The following is a 23,521-nucleotide window of genomic DNA, read 5'->3' on the forward strand; positions in this document are numbered from 1 at the left end:
GAGGAGCCTGGCGGGCAAGTCCATGGGATCACACGACTGAGACATGACTGAGTGTCTGAGAATACATAAACTTCAAACCTTCCCCAATCCCAGATGTAGGAAAATTGGTGTCTATCCTCCACAAACATTGACCAATTGTTTGGGTATTGTTTTAACAACTAAATTCTTCTTCACTCTGTATGTCTATTCTCCAAGTGTAGGGAAAGATCAAAGGGAAACTACACAGTAATGAGTCCAAAATGGCTTATGGATCATAGGCTAAAACCTTAGCAACATGGCACATGGACTGTGCTTAAAATCTAGGGATGTAGAGCGTATATCTGGAATTTCTACATTGAAAAAGGAAGTCTGTACAGGAGAGAGAAATGTAACAGTTGCTTACTCAATTTCTCATTTGGTCTTTACCATGTTCTCATTAGATTGACTTCAATTTGTTTTACATAATTTCTGGGAGGGCCAGAATCTAGACACATGACCATGTAAACACAATTAGTATAGAGTTTAAGAACATGCACTGGAACTGGACTTCCCAGGTTTGGACCATGGTTCTGCCATTTACCAGTCGTCTAAGCTGCAACAATTCTGCTCACCTCTCTACCTCTCATCTTAGTTTCCTTGTCTATTTAATGAAAATAATGGTGTTGACCTCATAAAGCTACTGTGAAGATGAACTGAATTTATATATGTAAAGGATTTTTAATAGAACACTGCCTGTCACATTCTAAGGATCTCTGAGACTTTGCTATTACTATACTTTTGTTCCTCAAAATAACATCAGGAACCCCTACTGCATTTTCCTACTTTCCATGACCATTCTTACAGAAACGAACAAAAAAGTCAGCACCTTTTTATATTTTAAAGTGCCAAAGTAACCAGTTTTTTACATCCAATTTCTATGACCTAACCAGCTACCAACATTTCTCTTTACTATAGTTCAAATTAATTCTACTTCAGTAGTCTCAACTTTGCAAGATATCAACATGGGGAATAGAAAATTCAGTACTGAGAAAATTTACATTCATTTATGTAACAGTTTATATTAAGTATTCATATTTTAAACTCCTTATAAAATTATAATTTTCTCCTTTCATCAATACAACCAACAGATATACTTTCTTCTATTTATGAATAAGGAAATCAGTGAATAACTAGAGAAACTTAACACTCTTCCTCTAAAATATAAACATAAAATCTTTTTAATCAAAACAACAGGTTAATCCTGGCTTTGGAATCTGAGAAATCATATTAAAATGCGTACTCTATGATTCATTCAAAACCTGAATATAGCAATATATAATCCTATAAAGCCCCAGAGCTTTTAGATCAAGGCAAAAAAGGTAAATCAAACCTGAAATGAATGGATTAGCAGAAACAGGAGCGTTACTGTAATATTCCTTTGTATTGAGTAATAGAGAAGCAGATTTTGTCAAATCTTGCTTTCTAATTCCCATCTGGAAAAGCCTTGCTCTGCAAATGAACAGGTTTGAAGGAATGCCTTTGACATCTGTAATGTTAAAAAGCATCAGTAATTGGAATGGGCTTAATCCCCCATTCAACAGCAGGTACTTTACATACAATCATAAGAAGTGATGACAGTCAGACACAGATGTACAAATTGTTAGATTTAATCAGATTGGTACTCTACCCCTGGTCTAGTCAATCCCGTTTTAGCTTCTACTAACTTGGGTTAACTAAAGTACATGGTCAGATATATAAGGAATAAATCCAGGTCAAAACTCAGGATTGAAGTGTCAAATGATAAACTGTATTTCAACTCCATGAAACACTAAAGACAAAGTTTTCATTTATAGTTTTGTGTGTATCATCATGCGAAAGTAAAAGTGTTAGTTGCTCCATCATGTCTGACAGTTTGTGAACCCAGGCTCTGTCCATGGAATTCTCCAGCCATGAATACTGGAGTGGGTTGCCATTCCATCCCCTAGGGGACCTTTCTGACCCAGGGATTGAACCCAGGTCTAAAAGCAAGAGAGTTCCAGAAAAACATCTACTTCTGCTTTATTGACTATGTCAAAGCCTTTGACTGTGTGGATCACAACAAACTCTGGAAAATTCTTTAAAAGATGGGAATACCAGGCCACCTGACCTGCCTCCTGAGAAATCTGTATGCAGGTCAAGAAGCAACAGTTAGAACTGGACATGGAACAACAGACTGGTTCCAAATCAGGAAAGGAATACATCAAGGCTGTATATTGTCACCCTGCTTATTAAACTTATATGCAGAATACATCATGAGAAATCCTGGACTGGATGACTCACAAGCTGGGATCAAGATTGCCAGGAGAAATATCAATAACCTCAGATATGCAGATGACACCACCCTTACGGCAGAAAGTTAAGAACTAAAGAGCCTCTTGATGAAGGTGAAAGAGGAGAGTGAAAAAATTGGCTTAAAACTCAACATTCAGAAAACTAAGATCATGGCATCTGGTCCCATCACTTCATGGCAATAGATGGGGAAACAGTGGAAACAGTGATAGGCTTGATTTCTTTAGGCTCCAAAATCACTGCAGATGGTGACTGCAGCCATGAAATTAAAAGACACTTGCTCCTTGGAAGAAAAGTTATGACCAACCTAGACAGCATATTCAAAAGCAGAGACATTACTTTGCCAACAAAGGTCCGTCTAGTCAAGGCCATGGTTTTTCCAGTAGTCATGTATGGATGTGAGAGTTGGACTATAAAAAAAGCTGAGCACTGAAGAATTGATGCTTTTGAACTGTGGTGTTGGAGAAGACTCTTGAGAGTCCCTTGGACTGCAAGGAGATCCAACCAGTCCATCCTGAAGGAAATCAGTCCTGAATATTCATTGGAAGGACTGATACTGAAGCTGAAACTCCAATACTTTGGCCACCTGATGCAAAGAACTGACTCATTTGAAAAGACCTGATGCTGGGAAAGATTGAAGGCAGGAGGAGAAGGGGATGACAGAGGATGAGATGGTTGAATGGCATCACCGACTCAATGGACATGAGTTTGGGTAGACTCCGGGAGTTGGTGATGGACAGGAAAGCCTGGCATGCTGCAGTCCATGGGGTCACAAAGAGTCGGACGCAACTGAGCAACTGAACTGAGCTGATCTGAACTCCTGCATTTCAGGTAAATTTTTTACCATTTGAGTCCCCAGGGAAGCCCATATCTTCATGTATAATAGTCATCTGAATGAGTCTGAAATGTGCCTCATGTTTGGCACAGTGAGATGCAGAAATAATAGGAAGAGACTGTGTGTCAAAGGACTGATGGTGGTGGAGTGGCCAATGTAAACAGAGGTAGCAGACAGAAGATTTAGTGGTTTAAAACACTGGCTATTTATGATGCCTAAAATGTTCTTTGGAGCAGCAGACACATTGAGTTGCTCTGAAATCCATTCTGTGCTCACAGCTCCAGCTGTTAAGTGTTCATTTCTTTTCCCATGTGGTTGTATAAAGACAGAGGAAAGAAGATGAAATTCATAATTATATAATTATTGGTATTGGGGTCACTAGGAATTGATTATAAAACTATGCATATCTGTAAACTTACCCCAAGTATTTTGAGGGCTGCTTTTGCCCCATTTATTATTACTCTGTTCTGTTGGAAATCTAAAGAAAAACTTGTAAATATGCTGGAAAGTGTTTCATCAGTACAAGTATCATATAATTATCTACCGGTAGATTCTTTATATAGTGCTGTATATGCTCTTACAAAGTAAATGGAAAACTTGGATCATATGAGAACTAATACTACTAGAAATGGTACCATTTGCTTTTGTTTCTCCATTTATATACTAAAATCTTTTTCAAGCCAAGTATTGTGCATGATGTGCTACTCATCCCCAACCCACCATATATGTCTCTTAGTTGTAAACACTCTTATCCTTCCATAATGACAGAAATACCTTAACATCAAGGGCACCATAATCAAATAGAGATTTATATTCAAAGAAAACAAAAAATATCTTGTTTGGTTTTGTCTCTATAATCACGCACACAAGATAACAATTTTCCTTAATCTTCCATCTTCATTAAATCTTAGTCTCAATATAAAAAATACTTGCAAACTCCATATGCAGCAACCTCTCTTTTTCTTCTGACCTCAGTCCCTAATCATAAAACCCACGAAACTTTAAAACTGAATTATTTCTTACCATATGGGATCTGAGAATAAGATCAAACCCAACCTAGACAAATGCCATGCAGCAAGTCGACAACTGCTCCTGGAGTCCTGGGCAATGCCTGGGAGAGTGCCTGCCAGGACCTACTGTTTTCAAACGAGTTTCATTTCTCTAACAATTTAAATCTGCCAAGAGAAAACCGAGACAATCAAGCTTCGTGCCAAAAAGCCCCAAGCTTAAGCTAGAGTTGTATCCTCTCTTTAGCCTGCTGATGAGCGAGGGAGCAGGGGGAGAGGAAAGGATAAAGATTCATAATGAGCAGGACAGAGGCTCGGGATACATTTGGAAGGCCACAACAGGACGGTTTCCGGCCCGAATTATGTTACTTGGTGGAGCTTCATATCCAGAACAGAGAACACCTTCGTCCTTTCTCTTTACAAACTCCCACTACATTTGGGGTTGGATGCTGTCTGGAATATATCTTCTTCCCATCTTATCCCTGCCAGAACTGTGTTATCAGACAGACATCCTATCAGAGAGGCTGCTCCCTGCTGGTCCAATTTTGGAACAATGTTTTGATGCCAAGGAAAGTTTCCCAAGGAAGACTCAAAATTGCCCTGCTCTCCGTGCTCTGCCTTCTTCCTTCTTTACATCACCTCAAACTCACCCACAGAAGGGAGGTTTGTTATACTATCACGTGGACTCCAGTTTGTGGGCAGAGGAGAGAAAAGGAGAGGGCTAGTGGTGGCTTCCTAAACTAGAGAGCCATATGCACTAAGAAAGGGTGAGAACCTCCTTTGCCAACCTGGCACCAGCCTTCCTGGCACCTCAGGTTTCAGAAATGAGACCCACTGTTTCCTTCCACAGGTCCAGGTGGTAAAAATCTATAGTTTATCCAAGTAGACACCTTCAATCAAAATATGAAAATGACAATAAAAGGAGATAAAAGGTAGTTGTTGTAAATCTACAAATGGGCTACAATATTTTCAGAATCACAAGTTTAATATCTTTGCTGATTTCTATAGTAGATGAAATATAATCTTGTGACTCATACCGCTCTGGATTCAAATCTCGGCTACCTACCAACTAGGTCTGTGACTTTAGACAACCTATAATTTGCCTGAGTTTGGGCTCCATCTTTTTTAAAAAGGAGCATAAATATCTTTTTTCACAGAATAACTGTAAAATGACGAAACATGACATGATTGATTAAAGTACACAGAATTGTTGCAAAGTTATTACTAATAGATGGTAAGCTCTCAGTAAATGATAGCTATTAGTAGTTTTCTATTTGGGATAAAAATATGATATTAAATGATCTCGCTTATTTTGCTCTTAAGATAATCGCTGGAAATATTTTGCTTTTGAAATTCTTTCAGGAGATTTTCTCTCAATAATCTTCAATTAATCCTGGAAAATCCATTACTTACTACATGACATCAGAGTAGAAAGAGCTTTAAAAAATCACAGTTGAGAGTGAATTTGAAACAGACTGTGTTGGGAGTAAACTGAGATGACCTTTCTGGAGGATGATTTGGTAATAATACTTGTAAAGCAATCAGAATTCCATTTCTAGAGATGAGTCCAAAAGGCATGATCAAGATATGGCTCTAATGATATTCACTGCAGTTTGCTAAAAGTTAGAAAGCTTGGAATTGACACACATATATTAATATCTATAAAATTGATAACTAATAAGAAGCTGATATATAGCACAGGGAACGTTACTTAATGCTCTGAGGTGGCCTAAATGAGAAGGAAATCTAAAAGAGAGAATATATGTATGCGTGTAGCTGATTCACTTCACTGATTCACAACAGAAACTAACACAACATTGTAAAGCAAGTATACTCCAATAAAAAATTAAATTTTTTAAAAATTGGAAAGCATGTGTATGCATCCTGAGAAGATAGCTTAAATATATATTTTATAATATATACAGTGAAGCATTATGTAGCCATTAAAAATATTGTAGAAAAAGCTCCAGGAGATGGTGAAGGACAAGGAAGCTTGGCGTGCTACAGTCCACGGGTTTTCAAAGAGACCAGCTTAGAGACTGAACTACAAAGTAAAACAACATTTCAGTATCTCCTTCATGTATATATTAATATGTTAATATATATATATATTTCCTAAAGAAAAAGTATTAAAAGGATACATGCCAAAAGATTAATATCTTTATAGAAGCACAAATGGTTTATTTGATTTTTATGTTTATCTTTTGCTTTTTTGAGACTTAAATTATGATTTTTTTTTTTTGCAGAATATGAATTGGTTGGCAATTTTTAAAAATATAAGTGAATTTGCTTGAATTCTAATTTTTTCTAGTTCATTGAAAATTTGGACATGTAAATAATAATGTCCATATACCTAAGTATAAGTCCACGCGTACCTACCCACACATTATTTATTCATATTTTCCCCCCAAATGCCAGTATATTAATATACAATATATTTACATAAAGAAGCATACTCGTAGTAATAAATGAAAAAGTCCTACTGACTTTTCATTAAAAAAGTGTGTATTTCTTCAAATATTCCCTTAAAACTACCAATTTTAAACTCAATTTAAGAAACAGTTTCAGAATAACTTTTCATGTCTCCTCTTTGTAAAGTCTTGAAATGCTGCTGACCTTGCATAATAATTTTCCCCTTACAACATATTAATTATTGTTCTGGCACCTCTGGCCTACTCATGAAACCAATGAAGTGTGAAATGTCTCTGTGCAGAGTAATATTTCATATTTGGTACTTTACGTATTAATTACTTTTCTGTTTTTGCTACATCCAGTCAGAAAAAAAAAAAATCACCTACTTCATTTTGTAGTGAACTGTCAATGAGGAAAACAGAAAAACAGCAAAGGAGTCACATTTGCTGATCTATTGAAAGCCCCTCAGAGAAGAGATACTTCTAAACCCTTCTGTTGTCACGGCACCTTCTTAAGCAAGCCTGCTGCTTACTAAGGAAGACCCTTCTCATAAGCCATGACTGGCTTTCTTGTGCTTAAAATAACAGATGTGAAGTCTCAGAAACAAGTAATCTAAGTCATATCATTGTTTTGAGCCTGAATTCCACAATAAAATCTAAAATACAAAGTCTTAATGCTAACAAAAGAAGGTACACATACTGCAATTCAAAAATTTAATACTTTGCCAAGTTATCATCTGCAAAGAGAAAAATATAAGAAGCTAGTATATTCAAATTTTATTTAGTTGCCATTTCAGCTGCTCAACGGTTAAAATATAAATCAGTTTGACAATCTGAAAGGAGCAATTTTAATCCTGAATTCTAAGAGCTTGAGCATTCTCTCTCTCTCTCCCCTTAATGTCAGTCATTCAGCCTGAACAAAAAAATTCAGGTGTGACATTTCTTGATTCAAGAGCTGTGTTAAGCAGTTATAAAACTGCTGTAATTTACAGCAAAGAATAAAACTAACCTAAGAGACCTCGGCCCCAATTTGCTAAAACTTATTACACCTCATTGGCCACTGAATAGCCAAAAGAAGAAAAAAGAATTAAAAAAAACTTATCTGAATAAGAAACTTTACTAGCATTAGCCTAATGAGAAATGATTGGCTTAAAATTGCTCTGGCTACATAGATAGGTTCAGGTTAATACTATTTACGATGTTATGATATCCTATTTCCTGAGTTATATAAAAGCCAAAGCAGTTACTAAAACAATACTAATGAGTCGATAGATGTTTTCAGATGTGTCTGACTCCTGAGTCTAGTTAAATGTCTTAGATCGATGTATTTAGTTCTCTACTGAATATCCCAGCTGTTGAATGAATATGTTAAAAATATATATGCACAATTATCTTAAGCTATAGTGACATTGAGACTATAGATATACCAGTTGTGTTCATTTCATTCACCTGTTACTTTACAATGCTATGAGCATGCTACACAAACCACCAAATGAACAGTCTACCTTAATAACTCTCGTGAACAATACCCCACAGCTCTGCAAAGGAGAATGTTTATCTGGGTTTTGCACCATTTTCAATCCATGTTTTCAAGGCGAATCTGCTGCAGCACTGTGTGTTCCCTTTGGCCAAAATAATATGGGTAATGCTAAGACATGGGCTCAGAGAAGGCAATGGCACCCCACTCCAGTACTTTTGCCTAGAAAATCCCATGGACGGAGGAGCCTGGTAGGCTGCAGTCCATGGGGTCGCTAGAGTCGGACACGATTGAGAGACTTCACTTTCACTTTTCACTTTCATGCATTGGAGAAGGAAATGGCAACCCGCTCCAGTGTTCTTGCCTGGAGAATCCCAGGGACGGGGAAGCCTGGTGGGCTGCCATCTATGGGGTCGCACAGAGTGGGACATGACTAAAGTGACGCAGCAGCAGCAGCAGCAAGACATGGGCTAAACTCACAGTCAAAATGTCACTATATAAAAGAAAAGTAGCAAGTGGTTGGTTTATGATAAATTAGCATTCTTGGCCCAAAATACTGCTAATATTCTCAAAAATTAATCCATAATGGTATATTTAGTGAGGTGACTTATTTCCCCACAGTTTTCTAATTGTGTATTAACAGGTATGTAATACACAGTATTTATAGTACAAAACACCCATAGAGGTTGATATTTAGACTAGAAAAGAAGCATAGTCCTAAAGAATGATTTGGATAAGTCACATTTACACCTGTAACAATCAGTCACAATATCACATGACTTCTATATCTGATAACTTTCTAGAATACGGGTTAAAAACCATGCATGTGTGTATGCTAAGCTGCTTTAGTCATATCCAACTCTTTGCAACCCTTTGGACCATAGCACGCCAGGCTCCTCTGTCCTTGGGGATTCTTCAGGCAAGAATACTACAGTGGGTTACCATGCCCTCCTTCATGGGATCTTCCTAACCCAGGGATCAAACCTGCATCTCTTACGTCTCCTGCATTAGCAGGAGGGTTCTTTACCACTAGCGCTACCTGGAAAGCCCACTAAAAATCATATCTGTGGCTAAAGAGGAAAGAAACATTCAAAGATATTAAATACAGACAAATTTAGAAAATACTTTGGAAATCTACAAAAACTTTCCTTAAGAAACAGATAAAATAAACAAAGCCAACCCCTCTTTACCTTATCACTAACTCCACCCTCATCACCCAAGAGGTTAGTATGTATTTGCTTTATATTTTAGGTTGCTTACTCATTTTGGTTTGGCATAGTCAATAAAACAGAAATAGATGTTTTTCTGGAACTCTCTTGCTTTTTCCATGATCCAGCACATGTTGGCAATTTGATCTCTGGTTCCTCTGCCTTTTCTAAAACCAGCTTGAACATCTGGAAGTTCATGGTTCACGTATTGCTGAAGCCTGGCTTAGACAATTTTGACCATTACTTTACTAGTGTGTGAGATGAGTGCAATTGTGTGGTAGTTTGAGCATTCTTTGGCATTGCCTTTCTTTTGGGTTGGAATGCAAACTGACCTTTTCCAGTCCTGTGGCCACTGCTGAGTTTTCCAAATTTGCTGGCATATTGAGTGCAGCACTTTCACAGCATCATCTTTTAAGATTTGAAATAGCTCAACTGGAATTCCATCCCCTCCACTAGCTTTGTTTGTAGTGATGCTTTCTAAGGCCCATTTGACTTCACATTCCAGGATGTCTGGCTCTTGGAAGGAAAATTATGACCAACCTAGATAGCATATTCAAAAGCAGAGATATTACTTTGCCAACAAAGGTCCGCCTAGTCAAGGCTATGGTTTTTCCAGTGGTCATGTATAGATGTGAGAGTTGGACTGTGAAGAAAGCTGAGCACCAAAGAATTGATGCTTTTGAACTGTGGTATTGGAGAAGACTCTTGAGAGTCCTTTGGACTGCAAGGAGATTCAACCAGTCCATCCTAAAGGAGACCAGTCCTGGGTGTTCATTGGAAGGACTGATGCTGAGGCAGAAACTCCAGTACTTTGGCCACCTCATGCGAAGAGTTGACTCACTGGAAAAGACCCTGATACTGGGAGGGATTGGGGGCAGGAGGAGAAGGGGATGACAGAGGATGAGATGGCTGAATGGCATCACCGACTCGATGCACATGAGTTTGAGTGAACTCTGGGAGTTGGTGATGGACAGGGAGGCCTGTTGTGCTGCAATTCATGGGGTTGTGGAGAGTCGGACATGACTGAGCAACTGAACTGAACTGAACTCATTTTGCAACTGGTATGTTGGTACAGCTAATTTAATTATGAAAAAATCTGCATGAAAATATACACACACACACACATATAAAGGTGATTTTAAGTAAGTTTAAAAGCAAATCATTTCTTGCCTTTTTTAGTTTGTAGAGTTAAATTGAGTTGATCCGAGAATTATTAAAGAAAATGAGCAACGTATGTTCTGCTTAGAACACAGACAGTATAATTTCAGAGTAAAATCAGAAGACTAATGAATAGAAAGAGGCCAAAGGTTAACACTGGGAAGCAGAAATCACTTCTCATAAATTGTTGCCTTATAAAAATAAAAGGCTAACTCTTTTCTTTTGTTCAAGGTATAACTGTCCATCCCTGCTACTACCCATGGCAGTTGTATAATACACTACGGCAAGGAAAAAAATGGAGCTTGGATTTGAATGCCCAAAGATGCAGGCAGTATCATTCAACCAAAGCCTTCAACACTGAAGTGTTTGTATTATTAATACCCTCTGAAATTTACTATAGTGACTAATTTGCCATAGTCACTGGACAGAAATCATGTAGCATGATTTACACTACTACAAAATCTTTACTAACTTGGGCACCATAAATTTGATCATTTAATAATTTAGTGCTAAATCTCTTCTTTTAATGAAAGGAGGGTGATCATGATTATTATTAATGCTATTTTTAGTTAGTTTTAAATTATGCCATAATGATAAAACATTCTACTTAATTTAATATTTCAACTCAAAATTAATTTCCAAAGTCTTTAATTCTAGTCAGTCTGCATAATTACAAGGTATTATAATACACTTGCAATTGAATCTCTAAAGTGCATTGAACAATAGAGAATGTTAAGTGGATATCTTATTTAGATACTGCAGCTTAGAGTTGGTCTTGCTTCTTCAGCACCCCAACAGACAACATTCTAATTAAGGAATTAAAAAGCTCTTTCATTCTTGAGAAGAAGTAAACAATGGATAAAGTTCTTTATATCATATTCTGACAAAAACATTTCATAATTTTAAAGTACTGTCATGACTTTTCTTTTTAATAGAAAAGCATGCTTTTTGAAAAATAAACAACAGTTAACACATTACCTCAAAAAGCTCTCTTGTGCCATCTTCCAATTTACAGTATCTGATGAGTGGAAAGTGAATTTTGGCATTTAGTGGAGAGCGGTTGTTCTTTCCCATATTGACAGGTGTTGCTGTGAAAGCAACTTGCAACTTAAGACCACCATCTACTGGCTCTGCCCAATGCTGCAAAAGCTCTCAGTGTCATAAGCAACTGATTCTAAATGTGCCCCACTGAAAAATCTACACTCTTGCAAAGAATTTACTAAACTGGTCTCTTACTTTCTAATCAATAATTTGTTATTTCCACATTCTTAAAGGCATTCACCATTCCTCAAGAAAATAACTAGAATCTGTGGTTATATGTTATTACCTATAGTGATTAAGTACAGATTTTTTCACATAATGAACCTGGTACCGCGGATTCAGACTTGGTGTATGCCCTGCCACAGACAAAGATACTTGATGTCAGTCAGGATTCTATTTAGAACTAACTAGAAAGATACTTCTTGAACGAGGCCCCTTTATAATAATTCATATTGCCTTTCATTACTTTGGAGGATACTACTGCCAGGAAAAGGATATGAAATTGGAACCTAGGGTTACAACTTTTCCTGAAACCTTTTAAGTTACTCTGGTGATTTCCAGAGAGATATAAAAGTCAAGTTAAATATCCTAAGAGCTTCTCTTTTAGCTCTGTTCCTTCTCAATTGAGCTTTTCTGATTTTAAGTTCAGGAACAAGAGATTACATTTGTGAAAGCTTTGTTTTTTCAAGTACTATCCCACCTATCCTGGGAAAAGGTTATTCGTTGCTTTCCAAGTCCTTCAAATCATATCACTCATTCATTCAACAAATATTGGTGAAAGGCCCCTAGGCTTTAGGGCAGTTAATGGGGCTGCAATGGTAAGTAAAAAACGTGATTCCAATGAACATAATTGAGGATTAAGTATATATTTATTTATATGTTCCCTGGTTCTACAAAAAATACAAATATGCCACTGTAACCAGTTACCTAGTACTCATATTAAAACCAATCTTTTTAGATTTTACAAAATTATGTGTCCTCACCCCCAAGTCCCACCATTTGGAAATTATGCATAGCTAGTGAGGTCACTTTTGATCACACACAGATTAAATGACCGTAAGTCTATTCTGAGGCCTCTGTTTCTCTCCATAGATCCTGGAAGTTTGCATATACCCATGGCGATTTTCTACTTTCTTGAGTGTTCCTAGTATCCAGATTTGAAATCATGCCTCAGCTTTTTTGATTAAAATAGAAGCAGTGAGACAATTCCATCTTTCCAATACTAAATCTACCAGTTTACCAGTTGTTCTTCAGTCGCTCAGTCAGTTGTGTCTGACCCTTTGTGACCCCATGGACTGCAGCACACCAGGCTTCCTGTCCTTCACTGTCTCCTGGAGTTTACTCAGTGTCCACTGAGTCAGTGATGCCAGTTCACCAGAACCTCTGATCCCTCTGATCAAAAGCCAGGTCTCTACTGAACCCTTCATATTTCAGCCCTAGGATTCTCAAAAAATTTCCTCCTGCTATTAGAACTCTCTTTAGATTGCATTATCAGTTATCCCATCTCCCTGGGATCGTTCTCATTAGCATACAAAGAACCATTAGTCTTGTGTATTATAAAAGTCTTAACACTCTGCTCTCTGCTCCCCCAGTATTCTACCCCCTTCACAGCAAAATTTCTTAAAAAATTTGTCTATATTCTCTGCCTCTATTTCCTCACCTCCCATTTGCTTCCTCATCCTGTTCCAGCAGGCTTTCTGCCATCATCCACTGAGCTTGCACATTGAGATCAACAGTCATTCACATGCTTTCTCATCCAGCAGTAACATTTCTGTTCTCATCTTTATACCCACTCAGGAGCATCAGACCATTCTGTCCAGGAAAGTCTCTCTGTTTTTTAATCTAAGATACTTCACTCTGCTCAATTTTCCCCCTGTCCTTCCTGGCCACTCCTTTGCTGTTCCCTTATTCTCTGCTGCTGCTGCTGCTAAGTTGCTTCAGTCGTGTCCAACTCTGTGCGACCCCATAGACGGCAGCCCCCCAGTCTCCCGTCCCTGGGATTCTCCAGGCAAGAACACCGGAGTGGGTTGCCATTGCCTTCTCCAATGCATGAAAGTGAAAAGTGAAAGTGAAGTCGCTCAGTCCTGTCTGACTCGTAGCGACCCCATGGACTGCAGCCTACCAGGCTCCTCCATCCACGGGATTTTCCAGGCAAGAGTACCAAAATGATAGGATACTGAAAGAGAAACTCCCCAGGTCAGTAGGTGCCCAATATGCTACTGGAGATCAGTGGAGAAATAACTCCAGAAAGAATGAAGGGATGGAGCCAAAGCAAAAAGAATACCCAGCTGTAGATGTGACTGGTGATAGAAGCAAAGTCCGATGCTGTAAAGAGCAATATTGCATAGGAACCTGGAATGTCAGGTCCATGAATCAAGGCAAATTGGAAGTGGCCAAACAAGAGATGGCAAGAGTGAATGTTGACATTCTAGGAATCAGCAAACTGAAATGGACTGGAATGGGTGAATTTAACTCAGATGACCATTATATCTACTACTGCGGGAAGGAATCCCTCAGAAGAAATGGAGTAGCCATCATGGTTAACAAAAGAGTCCAAAATGCAGTACTTGGATGCAATCTCAAAAATGACAGAATGATCTCTGTTGTTTCCAAGGCAAACCATTCAATATCTCAGTAATCCAAGTCTATGCCCCAACCAGTAATGCTGAAGAAGCTGAAGTTGAATGGTTCTATGAAGACCTACAAGAACTTTTAGAACTAACACCCAAAAAAGATGTCTTTTTCATTATAGGGGACTGGAATGCAAAAATAGGAAGTCAAGAAACACCTGGAGTAACAGGCAAATTTGGCCTTGGAATACAGAATGAAGCAGGGCAAAGACTAATAGAGTTTTGCCAAGAAAATGCACTGGTCATAGCAAACACCTTGTTCCAACAAAACAAGAGAAGACTCTATACTTGGATATCACCAGGTGGTCAACACCGAAATCAGATTGATTATATTCTTTGCAGCCAAAGATGGAGAAGCTCTATACAGTCAGCAAAAACAAGAGCAGGAGCTGACTGTGGCTCAGACCATGAACTCCTTATTGCCAAATTCAGACTTAAACTGAAGAAAGTAGGGAAAACCACTAGACCATTCAGGTATGACCTAAATCAAATCCCTTATGATTATACAGTGAAAGTGAGAAATAGATTTAAGGGCCTACATCTGATAGGGTGCCTGATGAGCTATGGAATGAGGTTCGTGACATTGTACAGGAGACAGGGATCAAGACCATCCCCATGGAAAAGAAATGCGAAAAAGCAAAATGGCTGTCTGGGGAGGCCTTACAAATAGCTGTGAAAAGAAGAGAACCTATCAATACTAATGCTATAAAGGATGTGAAAAAAGTGAAAGTTGCTCAGTTGTGTCCTACTCTTTGCAACCCTATGGACTATACACTCCATAGAATTCTCCAGGCCAGAATACTGGAGTTGGTAGCCTTTGCCTTCTCCAAGGGATCTTCCCAACCCAGGGATTGAAACCAGGTCTCCTGCATTGCAAGTGGATTCTTTACCAGCTGAGCCACAAGTGAAGCCCAAGAATACTGGAGTGGGTAGCCTATCCCTTCCCCAGAGGACCTTCCCAACCCAGGAATCAAACTGGGGTCTGACAGTCTAGATCTCAAGCAGATACATTAAAAACAATGAGATATAAATAGTAGTGATAAGACCAAAAACCACAGGGAAAACACCTCTATTATGCCCTGAGAGGTCCAGAAGTCTTCCTAGCAGAAATAACTGGACACATCCCATAGGATTATCTAGGAGTTTTTCAGGCAAAGAAATATGAACAGGATATTATCATCGAAGAGAATGGTATGCACAAAGACATACACACAGGGTGATTATAAGCAGTTTTTGAGAGATGAGGTTGAACAAATAGAAATGGGGTAATTCAGGGCCTCGTATGTTAGGAAATTTGAACCTTCGTCTTTCGGCAATGGGAACGAATCAGTTCAGCTCAGATCAGATCAGTCTCTCAGTCGTGTCCAACTCTTTGCGACCCCATGAATCGCAGCACGCCAGGCTTCCCTGTCCATCACCAACTCCCGGAGTTCACTCAGACTCACGTCCATCAAGTCAGTGATGCCATCCAGCCATCTCATCCTCTGTTGTCCCCTTCTCCTCTGGCCCCCAATCCCTCCCAGCATCAGAGTCTTTTCCAACGAGTCAACTCTTCGCATGAGGTGGCCAAAGTACTGGAGTTTCAGCTTTAGCATCATTCCTTCCAAAGAAATCCCAGGGCTGATCTCCTTCAGAATGGACTGGTTGGATCTCCTTGCAGTCCAAGGGATTCTCAAGAGTCTTCTCCAACACCACAGTTCAAAAGCATCAATTCTTCGGCGCTCAGCCTTCTTCACAGTCCAACTCTCACATCCATACATGACCACAGGAAAAACCATAGCCTTGACTAGATGAACCTTTGTTGGCAAAGTAATGTCTCTGCTTTTGAATATGCTATCTAGGTTGGTCATAACTTTCCTTCCAAGGAGCAAGCGTCTTTTAATTTCATGGCTGCAGTCACCATCTGCAGTGATTTTGGAGCCCAGAAAAATAAAGTCTGACACTGTTTCCACTGTTTCCCCATCTATTTCCCATGAAGTGGTGGGACCTGATGCCATGATCTTTGTTTTCTGAATGTTGAGGTTTAAGCCAACTTTTTCACTCTCCACTTTCACTTTCATCAAGAGGCTTTTTAGTTCCTCTTCACTTTCTGCCATAAGGGTGGTGTCATCTACATATCTGAGGTTATTGATATTTCTCCCAGAAATCTTGATTCCAGCTTGTGTTTCTTCCAGTCCAGCGTTTCTCATGATGTTCTCTGCGTATAAGTTAAATAGACAGGGTGACAATATACAGCCTTGACGTACTCCTTTTCCTATTTGGAACCAGTCTGTTGTTCCATGTCCAGTTCTAACTGTTGCTTCCTGACCTGCATACAAATTTCTCAAGAGGCAGGTCAGGTGGTCTGGTATTCCCATCTCTTGAAGAATTTTCCACAGGTTATTGTGATCCACACAGTCAAAGGCTTTGGCATAGTCAATAAAGCAGAAATAGATGTTTTTCTGGAACTCTCTTGCTTTTTCCATGATCCAGCGGATGTTGGCAATTTGATCTCTGGTTCCTCTGCCTTTTCTAAAACCAGCTTGAACATCAGGAAGTTCACGGTTCACATATTGCTGAAGCCTGGCTTGGAGAATTTTGAGCATGACTTTACTCGCGTGTGAGATGAGTGTAATTGTGCGGTAGTTTGAGCATTCTTTGGCATTGCCTTTCTTTGGGATTGGAATGCAAACTGACCTTTTCCAGTCCTGTGGCCACTGCTGAGTTTTCCAAATTTGCTGGCATATTGAGTGCAGCACTGGGAATGAATAGGGTGTGTTTAAGAAATAATACAGTGTGATCAGATGTCCATTGGCTAGATCCCTGGCAGCTGAGTAGAAGATGAATTTGAAGAGTATAAGAATAGGAATAGGGATTTCAGTTGAAGTCTTATTGCAAGAGTCCAAGTGCGAGACAATAAGGGACAAAATAAGGCAGTGGACTGGGAGATGTCTAAGAAAAATCCCTAGAAATGGTTAACTGGATAGGGTTCAGGTTGAAGCTAGTAGGGGAGATGGCCATGGGGTGTCCAAGAAATGGAAACAAAAGAAAGGGAAGCTTCTGCCCGCCAAATTTCTCTCAGAAAAGTTTGCAGATAAATCAGTCCAGGATATTTGGCGAGACAAGAGTTCACTCTTAGCTGCTCTCATGGTGTCATATACCTGTCTCTTTCTTCATGATGGTTGTGGATATGTTTTTGAGAACTTACCAGCCTCCATTGACTCTTACTGTCTTTTTAGTCAACTTTTGCACTTTAAATATGTTCTCCTTACAAGCAAGAACAAAATCAAAGGAGCAAGATTTCCCAGCAGAAGCAAGAAAATTGGAAGTCAACGTTTTAATTAATTATTATAAAATGGATTAGATGCCCTAACTCTCAGTTTCTATAGCTGATAAATGGGAATAGAAAATTCAATGTCTTCCCTTCCTACAAACAATTGAGTAAGACATTGAAGGAATTTTAGCAAAAGACAAAAAAAGTAATAAAATATTCTAGTCCTTTTTAAACCTATCTAATGTATTCTCAAGGTGATTAAGCATTGGTTTAAGGTCTCCTTTTCCTATACTGCAAGGTTCTTAAACTTAGTTAAATTAATAAGCATTTGCTAGTATCGAACAGAATGCCAGACTTACTGTAAATATAACATATTACTATAGCATATCCTCTTAAATCCTAAATCACCTAGCTTTGAGGATCTCCTCACTTCTACTGAAATCCTTTCACTTCTTTCCATTGGTTTTCAAACATCTCAATTTTATAATCTTTGTCCATAGTAAACTAGAATCCTAGTATATTTTCACAATTTGAGATTGTGATTGCATGCTTGGATTTCAGGAGAATCTGCTATCTTTATGCAAACATCAAATATAAATTCTAAATCAGTAAAATGTATAAAAATCAATGTAACTTTGCAAAGTCTATATCTTATTCATTTTATGGTGTACATGACAAAAGAGAAGCTGATTATATTTTAATTAAATGAAGGAGTTAAGTATTATCTTACCCTAAGACAAAGTCTCTGTCTGGTAGACTATCATTCCTAAAATGATACTCAACTTGTAGAAGAATATTGTTTCCCTTCCTTATGATAGAATTCATTCAAATTCTTCATCTTCTCTCCCTATGACAAACATTTATCTTCCTCAGAAATCTCCATCATTAAACTATATACTGTGACAATTGTATGCAGGGACAGAACTTGGTCTCTATCTTTCCCAAATGATGAAGGATACAGATGAGACTATATATCAACTTGACAATGTGTGTGTACTGTACAACAATGAGCACTGGACAGAAGAAATCTACAGAAATCTCCGTGAGGAGAGAATATTAGAATGTTGCTGTTGTTCAGTTGCTAAGTCATGTCCAGCACTTTGTGACCCCATGGACTACAGCACACCAGGCTCCCCTGTCCTTCACTATCTGCTGGAGTTTGCTCAAATTCATGTCCATTGAGTCAGTGATGCTATCTAACCACCTCATTGGAAAAGACTCTGATGTTGGGAAAGATTGAAGGCAAAGGAAGAAAAGGGCAGCAGAGGATGAGTATTAGAATATAATTACTTAAATCTAGCAACCAAATTCTTCTAAGTAACTTATCTACCCTGAAGGTAGCTACTTACAGATTCTATTTCTTTCAAACCATCAACAATTAGGCCCTGCAGTAGTACCAAGTATCCATCATTGGTCCTAGTTTTCAGTCCTTAGGAAATTAACATATAGCTTTTTCCTAGAAAGGGAAATAAAAGGGAAATAAACTATGCTAAGTTTCTTCTATGTACTGGGCTGCAGATTAAATACTTTTACTAATATTACATAAGGCTGTGACCACTAAGAGAACAGTCATCTCAAATCTCAAATGTGTTGCTCAAGGCTGTGTCCAGAGCTGAGTAGTGCCGAACACATAGTAGATGTCCAATAACATTCAGAGCTAAGATGGGTGGGTACTTATTATTTTCTGTGCACTGTTCTAAGCACTAATTCATTTGATTCTCACAACCATGCTATACAGTAGGTATTGTACCCATTTTACAGATGAAAAAACTGAGGGTAAGAGAAGTTAAGTAACTTGCCCAAAGTCACATAGGTAGCAAAGCTGGGATGCAAACATGTCCCCCATATTTCCTCACTATGTTAAACTTGCCACATGAACAAACCAACATTGTTTCCTTCAGGAACTGGGGACTGTTTATATTGATATAGTTCTGAGATTGATGCAAATATACTTTTTCCAAAGTTGTGGCGCTTACCTTCTATTGCACAGATCAAGCAATAAGTTTCCTCTCTTGCTTTGTAAATCCCAGGTAAAAGCTCTTTCTCCCGCACTTCACCTCTTGTTCTTCACAGCTCAGTACTAATCATCAGCCCATAATGCAGTGTAGAATTGCCAACACCATCCCGATGATGTAGTTATTTCCAATTGGCACTTGGGAGCAGTGAGGATAGGAGGCATTACTCATAGCCAAGAGTACAGATGTTTCTAATTGCTTTCCATTACCAAGAATAACAGCTGTTTACATCTATCAGCAAATAATTCACAAGAGCTCCAGACTATTAAGATAACACACCCCACCTGGTCACCATCACAAGTTGTCAAGGCCAAGATAGAGGCTGCCAGAAACCCCTTCTGCATCTCTGTTCATCAACTGACAGCATGTGTCACCTTCAGATATCCTTATGCTACCCCACAAGCTCTGGCTTCTTGGTGGCCTGACACATCAAATGGACATATGGATTCTTCATGGCTTTGCAGTAAATGTTTTATGGTTATCTTGCAGCCAAGGGCAGCTGACACGGAGGAGCAGGGGACTTGCAAATAGCCTGATGAAAGAATTTTTGCACTTTTTTTTTTTTTTCCACAGAAGAGGAGGAAGTGTTCTGCTTAGAGGAGTTTCGCAGCTGCAATGTACTTAACTTCCTTTAATGCGCCAACACATTGCATTGGGTGACAGATTATACATTCAGTAGCATCCCGGGGACCTGGTCATGTGCTTGGAAATAATACCCCCAAATGGACAGACAGTGTTAACAGTTCAGTGAACTTTATGACATAGTTTTATTGGGCACAAAAGAATACAAATATTACAACACATCATAGATATTTGGAGTTAAAAACACCAATAGTACCTCCTTGCCAATGCAACATTGATCCATACTACATGGGGTTTTATTGTTGTTGTTTATTTCCTTTTCCAGCCTAGTTTAAAGTGACTCAGGCAATTGGTCTCTACTATTTTTTCTTTCCCATGGAGACTCTATCAGTGTCTCAATACAACTTTGTTTCCAGCTACCTCTGAATTTATATCTAAAATTGTCTTTCATACATTCAAATACATATTTTTTTAACCCATGGGTTTTTCAACCTACAAAAATAAGAATATCAGCTATTGAGTTGGCCAAAAAGTTCATTCAAGTTTTTCCATAAGATGTTATAGAAAAATTCAACCAACTTTTAGGCCAACCCAATATTTAAAGCTACATGACACCCAGGTGGCTCAGTGGTAAAGAATCTTCCTGCCAAGCAGGAGATGTGGGTTTGATTCCTGGGTGGGGAAGACCCCCTGGAGAAGGAAATGGCAATCCACTCCAGTATTCTTACCTGAGAAATCCCATGGACAGAGAAGCCTAGTGGGTTATAGTCCATGGGGTCACAAAGAGTTGGACACGACTGAGCAACTAAACTACAACAGATTATCTACAAAACTATGTAAACTGAAGAATTTCCTTTTGGCTGTGATATTTTGTCTCTAGAGCTATTAATTCCCCCCATCCTTGTATTTGTATGCCACTGTCCCATCACAAGGTGAAATCTTTGGAGTCCTTTGAAACTGAGATGGTTTCCAATTGCTTCAACCATCAGACTATGCCAGAAGTGATACTTGGCCAGTTCTGGGCCTCATTTTTTAAGAGGACTGGCAGTTTCTGCTCCCCTTATCTTGAAACTCTTGCTCTGAGGGAAGTACCATGGAAGAACCCTTATGATCCCGAGATTCTCATGCTGGAAGGAAGCCTAGGGTAGCTATGTGGAGGGGTTGTAAGGAGAGAAGATGCTAACAGCCTCCTCTAGGATGTTCCACACACCCCAATCCAGGTGCCAGACACATGAGCAAATGAACAACTTGGACATGCCAGGATCTCAACCATTCCAAACAATTCTAGCTGTTTAAGCCAGCCTGGTTAAGGCTCTAAATACCATGGAGTAGAGACAGACTGTCCTTGAATTACTGACCTACAGAATTATAAGCATAATAATTTTTTACCATTTTACCATACAATACCTGATTAGGGTCATGAGGAAAAGGGTGTGATAGAGGATGAGACAGTTGGATGGCATCATCAATTCAATGGACATGAGTTTGAGCAAACTCCGGGAGATAGTGAAAGAGAGGGAGGCCTGGTATGCTGCAGTCCATGGGGGTCACAAAAAGTCGGACACAACTGAGCCACTGACAACAACTGCCATACATTACCATATGTAAAATAGACAGCCAGTGGGAATTTGCTGTATGACTCAGGGAGCTCAGGCTGGTGCTCTGTGATAGCCTAGTGGAGTGGGAGGGAGGTTCACGAGGGAGGGGACATATGTGTATCTATGGCTGTTTCACACTGATGTATGGCAGAAACCAACACAAAACTGTAAAGCAGTTATCCTTCAACTAAAAATAAACAAATTTTTAAAAATGTTACAGCAGCTGGCAGCTAGAAGTGGAACACATCCCACTCCACTTGCCGTGAATCTCTGATACTTCAACATCATTCCACAACACAGATGACATAAAGAGAGAAGTCCTTCTCTGAAATCATAGGTCATATAATAAACATCATTGTAGTTTCTAATCAAAAGAAACAAAAAGAAGAAAGGTAAGTGCTCAAAATGCTCAAAATGCATTTTTTCATTGAATCCATGTCTCACTCCACTATCAGTGAGGGCTTTATTCTACTATTTTGCCCATAAAATAAGCAGTTATGTATTTTAGGTTTCTGCCACTGCATGGGTTATCAATTCAAATCACTGCACTTCACTTTCCAATCTAAATATATATCCAACAGGCTGGATTGAATTAGAATAAAGTCATCACTTCTTTCCAGGAAATTTGGTTCTTTAATAAAACTCCAACAAATTTTGGAAACTGTACAGATTCTCTTTTGACGACATCAGTTGTAAGTCTGTAGTTGCTATTAGGAAATGGAGAAGGAAACGGCAACCCACTCCAGTATTCTTGCCTAGAGAATCCCGTGGACAGAGGAGCCTGGAGGGTTGCTGTCCATAGGGTTGCACACAGTCGGGCACAACTTAAGCGACTTAGCATGCATGCATGCATTGGAGAGGGAAATGGCAACCCACTCCTGTATTCTTGTCTGGAGAATCCCAGGGACGGAGGAGCCTGGTGGGCTGCCATCTATGGGGCTGCACAGAGTTGGATACAACTAAAGCGACTTAGCAGCAGCAGCTATTAGGAAAAGTACTAGTTCTGAAGCCTTAGGAAGTGCTTGTACTGCTTACAGAGATGTTGCTTTTACGATACAAATGTGTATATATAGCATAAATTATATACTTAAGTGTGTATATACACTGCTGCTCCTGCTGCTGTCACATCAGTCATGTCGTGTTTATACACACACACATACACACACACACACACACACACACACACACACACACACACACACATATATATATAAGCTTGGTGAGGAATAGTATAATATATATTAAAAAATGGATCGCATTCTTCCAGTCACTTTATATCTGCTTAACAGTCATAAAAAGCTCACTGCATTAGAACATAGATACTCTGGATTTTCCAGCCTCCTGACCCTATCCGCTACCTATTTCTCAAAAGACTGGCATGACATTTTGAGTTTGCTTTCATTTCTAAAATTTATTTTTCTAATATAGTCTTCCCATATTTTCTTACCTTCCTTATTGCTTTCACATTAACCAAATGGACTTATATGGCCTAAATCCTATTTCACAGCATTCTTGATAAGAAATTTAACATCTAAATATTACTAAAATAATATTTTTTCTTTTTTTAGTCTAATTTTGTAGCTAAATTAGGAAACAGCCAGCTACTTCCCTCTTAATAATAACTTTATATGTTAAAGTACTAATATTAACTCACTCTCGAAGTTGAAAAGGAATATTTCCCCTAATTAAATTCAATTATTTAGCAATAGCCTAAGTTTTCTTAAATATCAAGAAATTACACCATTTGGTGTGGAGAAGGAAATATTTTTTCTCTTTACAGAGAAAAATTCAGTCCTTAATTATTCATGAATATAGCTCCATTTAGAGGAATAAAAGATTCTTTATGTAATTATTTAATGCTACATTGAGAGACCTTCAAAGCTATCTAAGATATATAGCTACTTTGCTGCTGCTGCTAAGTCGCTTCAGTCGTGTCCAACTCTGTGCAACCCCATGGACAGCAGCCCACCAGGCTCCTCTGTCCACAGGGTTCTCCAGGCAAGAATACTGGAGTAGGTTG

At 38.7% G+C, this 23,521-nt stretch overlaps 1 long non-coding RNA gene across 2 annotated transcripts in view; it reads right to left on the reverse strand.

The window, feature by feature from the left end:
• The window catches only part of LOC147370406 (uncharacterized), a 314,970-nt gene that overhangs the window by 154,009 nt on the left and 137,440 nt on the right, over positions 1-23,521 (reverse strand). Inside the window, exon 3 of one of the 2 annotated variants that reach the window (XR_015165252.1) lies at positions 19,283-19,458. The exons of the other annotated variant lie outside the window; for it this stretch is intronic. This is a non-coding gene — a long non-coding RNA (uncharacterized LOC147370406). The remainder of the gene's footprint in view (positions 1-19,282; positions 19,459-23,521) is intronic. 2 annotated transcript variants of the gene reach the window in all.

The sequence above is a fragment of the Bos grunniens genome, chromosome 6 (genome assembly GCF_055505025.1).
Source record: "Bos grunniens cultivar Pamir isolate PY7600 chromosome 6, Bosgru_T2T1.0, whole genome shotgun sequence".
Taxonomy (NCBI): domain Eukaryota; kingdom Metazoa; phylum Chordata; class Mammalia; order Artiodactyla; family Bovidae; genus Bos; species Bos grunniens.